This window comes from Gossypium hirsutum, chromosome D06 (genome assembly GCF_007990345.1).
Source record: "Gossypium hirsutum isolate 1008001.06 chromosome D06, Gossypium_hirsutum_v2.1, whole genome shotgun sequence".
NCBI lineage: Eukaryota > Viridiplantae > Streptophyta > Magnoliopsida > Malvales > Malvaceae > Gossypium > Gossypium hirsutum.
Genome location: NC_053442.1, coordinates 49,325,131 through 49,330,441, shown reverse-complemented (window position 1 = coordinate 49,330,441; position 5,311 = coordinate 49,325,131).

Here is a 5,311-nt window from a genome sequence, read left to right as displayed (position 1 = left end):
TCCAAGTTTGATTTCCCAATATTAAATCCATCTCATCATTTATTGCTTCTTTCCAAAAAGCAGAGTCTTAAGATTTCATTGCCTCTTCAAATGTAATAGGATCAGATTCTGTATTATAACAATAAGGTATATTATTGCATATACTTTCACCTTTTCCTTCAACAAGAAACATAATGAAATCTGGTCCAAAATCTTTGACCTTTTTAATCATCTTACTTCTTCTTAATTCTTGACAAGATTCATCATTATTATCAATTTGTTCCAATAGAATCTCATTCTCATTTGAAGAATGGATCAATTGTTGTGGCTGTAATTGTCTTGATATAGAATTAAATCTATTTTCATCAAAAATAGCATCTCTTGATTCAATAATAGTATTAATTGAAATTGAATCATTTGGTTCAATTACCATGAACCTAAATGTCTTTCTATTATGTGCATAACCTATAAATATGCATTCAGTTCCTCTTTCACCTAACTTTTTACGTTTAGGTGTTGGAACTTTGACAATAGTTCTACAACCCCAAACTTCAAATAATTAAGGTTTGGTTTCCTTTTCTCCCATTGTTCATAGGGGGTTATTTTATTTTCCTTATTAGGAACTCTATTCAATATATGACAAGCTGTTAGAACAACTTCTCCCCAAAAACCTTGTTCAAGACCTGAATATAATCACATTGAATTTACCATTTCAGTCAAGACTCTATTTTTCCTTTCAGCTACACCATTTTGTTGTAGTGTGTAAGGGGCTGAAACTTGATGGACAATTCCAGTGGATTCAAAATAACTTGGATTATAGTATTCTCCACCTCTATCTGATCTTAAGCACTTGATAAATTATTCACACTGAAGTTTAACTTCAGATTTATAAACTTTAAATTTATCAAGCACTTTATCTTTTGAATGCAATAAATATACATAACAATATATAGAACAATCATCAATAAAAGTAACAAAATATTTCTTTCCACCTAATGTATAAGTATTATGCATGTCATATAAATCACTATGTATCAAATCAAGCAATTTTTTTTCCTTTTAACCTTAGGGAAAGGGTTTCTTGTAATTTTAGTCAACATACATGTATTGCATTTTTCAATATTATTATTAAAAATAGGAATTAAATAACTTATACATGTCATTCAATTTTCTATAATTCAAATTACCTAATCTATAATGCCACAAACAAAAAGATTCAACCATATAAGCAGAAATAGTATTTTTATTCTTATTAATAATATAGAGTTTGAACATACTCTCAGACATATACCCTTTCCCCACAAAAATTCCTCCCTTAGACAAAATAAACTTATCTGCCTCAAAAACAAGTTTGAATCCAAACTTATTCAATAGACTTCCAGACACTAAATTCTTCCTAACTTCTGGTACATAATATACATCATTTAAGGTTAAAACCTTTCCAGAAGTGAATTGTAGTTCAACAGACCCTTTACCTTTGATTGTTGTGGTAGAAGAATTTCCTATGTACAAGACATTGTCATTTTCACATTGTGTGAACTTTGTGAACGTGCTTTTGTCTTTGCACACATGTTTGGTTGCTCAGGTATCAATCCACCATGTATTATCATCTTGTGCCATATTAATTTCAGATATCATTACAACGAGCTTTTCGTTATTATCAGGCTTAAAAGATGATTTCTTCTTTAAAATTAGACATTCATTCTTGAAATGTCCTAGCTTTCCACAATGATAGCATGAGCCCTTTTGTTTCTTTTTGAACTTAGGTGTTCTATCAGTCTGTTTGAACTTTCTCTTGAATAGTTTAGTAGTCTGTATTTCCTCCGTAACATGCACTTTGGCATTTTCAGAATTTAAGTTCTGATCATGTTTTCAATATTCTTCAATACGATGATGATTTGCCAAAGCCTCAAGAGATATTTCTTCTTTCTTATGTTTTAGACTTCTTTTAAAGTCTTTTCAAGATGGAGGAAGTTTGTCTATTATGGAGGATACAATAATCAGTTCATCCATTTTCATATTATATTGCTTGAATTGATTCAGCATCTTTTCAATATCACAGAATTCTACCATAACAGAATGACCATCAACCATTTGATAATTATTGAAATGACTGATAAGAAATTTCTTACTTGTAACATCTTCGGTCATGTATCTTGTCTCCAATTTGTCCCATAATTCTTTAGCAGTGACCTCGTTTTGGTAGGAGTCGAACAAACCATCAGATAAACCATTCAATATGTGGCCCATGCACATGTAGTCAACATTGTCCCATTTTTGTCTATCTCGGGTTGCAGCAACAGATTCATTTTCATTCTCTACAGGTCTTGGAGTATCCAAACCATAAGCAATCTTCAAAGTTGATAATAAAAAGTGCATCTTTTTCTGCCATCATTGAAAATTACCACCATCAAAGCGATCAAGTTTGACAAAGTTGGAAGCCAACTCCCTTATTGTTCCACTTTCATATGTTGTGGTAGTCATCATCAATTATAACATTAAAATTTTTAGTAAAAATCTCCGGTGAGGAGAATCTCGAACACACGAGCGAAACTCAAACAAAAAAAGAAGAAATAAGATAAGGCTCCAAGGCGTGTATCAAGTCACTATCTTTAAGTTTATATTCGCCCCCACCTATCTTCGGTGTGCAAATGAGTTCCAAGCAAACTAACCTCAAGGATACAATGAAGCCAATGACTATTTGCATTTTGCACTGATGAGAATAGTCCACTACGCACTGAGCAATGTATAACAAAAACTCAATTTCTACAAAGGATTTCTGCAGTAATACTTTATAGAATAATCTAATAATATTAGAAAATGAAGGAAGGAAAGAAAGAATATTTAGAATTTGTTGGTGTGTTTTCCAAATTAAATCCCATTCCTATTTTTAAGAATTTTCATGTCTCTTCATAGAGACATCTTTCATCAATAGGTGTCTTTCTGAATAATAATGTCTTTAAAATAAACACATAATTATTTATTTAATATTATAACTATTCAAATAATATTATTTAAATAATTATAATTCAATTTTAAAAATCAAATAATACAACTTTTGATTAATTACACTGATTCATTTTCATGTAGGTTGAAGGTTGAGGATTAGGCATAGATGACTAATTAGATGAAAGGAATTTGTTTTAGGTGAAAAGGTTAAGTGTAGACTGAGTTATGAGAATTCTAAGTTTGTTATGTTAAAGGTTTTGGTTTCATGAGAACTTAGAATAGGTTGATGTTTTAGTTGGTTTAAATGAGTCCTTGTGTAACGCTCTGATTTATTTAACTTTGTTTCTGTGAATTATGTCACAAATATGTATCTGCTTCAGTGGTTAAGTAATTTGAGGGTGTGTTTGAGGTTTTGGGTTTAAGTCCTACTTTTGGAATTTTTTTCTATTTTTGATCCTAGCCTTATCTTTGGTGGGTTGCCTTATAGTCTATTTTCGGTCAACTCATATTAAAATGACCCTGCTGGTTCAAGTGGTAAGGTGTTAGCTTATCTTAAGGTCTCGTGTTCGAATTCTCATGTGAGTGTGGATGATAATTTTTGTTTTGGTTATGTGATAGAGGTCAGTGGAACTAAAACTCTATGGTTGTTGGATAAGAATCTGATGTCGGTTTTAATGGGATGGGTTGGTTAGTGGGCTAGTGGGGAGTTGGGATTTTGGTTATTTTAATTTTAATTTTTATTATTTTAATTTTTCTTAATTTTTTCAAAATTCCTCTCCTTTTTTGACTTTTTTTTCTTTTCCCAAAAATTTTTCTTTTCTGACGTTTCTCTTTTCCTCCCCTTCTTGTAAAAATTTCTATTGCTCCCCTCTTCAATTCTGTTCGTCAATCGTGTTGTTTTCGTTGTACTTTTAGGGTTCTTCAATTTGTTCCGAATAAGTAAGCTACTGAGTAGTTTTGTAACACCCCAAACTCGACCTAGACGTTATGGCTGAATCTGGCGATGTCACGTGGAAAGGGATTTGAAGACAAGATTGTCGAGTTTAAAAACCATTACAGTAAGTTAGTTTTTATTTAATTTGAAAAAAACTAGTTGATTGGCTTTAAAACTTGTCTCTTAGCGGAAGCTTTTCTAACCAATTAATTTAGGGAAAATCGTTTCTATTTACGAAAAGCCTTAGTTTTTAGAAAAAAAAACTGTGTTTTGTGGAGTTGCAGTTTTTAAAAAAAATCCATAAAAATAGTATAAAGTCCCAAATTTAAAGCCAACCAATCCATAGTCCAGAAGATACATCAAAAACCCCAAATAACTAATAAATTCTAGGCATTAACGAAAAACAGTCTAAAATTTACGTGTGGCCACTTTAGAGTCCTCCACTACATCGACCCGTCAAGTCTGGGGATTACATATAAAGATTAAACAGAGAAAGGGTGATTTTTCGCAAAATCAGTGTGTAATCCCTACAGAAAGCATGCATACAGATAATCAACAGAATTCAGTTAGATACAGTCTTGGGCCCGTACCCATCACAGAATCAGTTTGGGCCTTAGCCCATTTAGATACAGTCTCAGAAATACATTAGGGCCTTGGCCCATATCAGATACAGAATTCAGATACAGTAAATCAGAATCCTACCCACCAGCCTCTACACACCATCTCCATCCAACCCTACACACCATGTGGGGATTGAATCAACCCACCCATCCCTACACACCATGTTGTACCAAAATGCAGCACATAATCAGTAGGTTGTAGTTGAGTTGCCAGGTAACAGGCTTAATAGCCTTCTAGATACTTCCTCCAAATATCATCAACCCACCCCGATACAATGCAACATACAAAATACGTCATTCCATTATGCAATTAATGGTACATACATTCAGATATCATAAGTCATGCTCGGTATAGAAATCAAACAGACAGATCACACGTATTGGGGTCTAAGTAAAGCTTACCGACCTACAGTAAGTCTATAGTCGACTTGGGCGACCAGTGCAACCTTACAGAACTTTTCAGAAAACTGGGCTCACAAGCCCATATGGACCACTCGGCCCAAATTGGCCTTGGCCACGTGATCCATTTTTAATGCAACCCATGCTAGTTAATTATTCATATATGTTTTCACTATTTACTTATATGTTCCTGTAAATCTGTCTACCTGAGTCACTGTTACTAAATTATTTATATCTTGAGATACAGAATTTCAAATTAAGATCCGCTTGATGTCCTTGAAACTAGACTCAAATACCTTTCTACCATAAAATTTTCAGATTTTTTAGTTCAGACAATAAGTTCAGTAAAATCTTCAAACTTACCCTTGTTCTACTGTCTAACAGCTTCGTCCCTTCTTTGCTAAAAATTAATTATCTCTTAGTGCAAAAT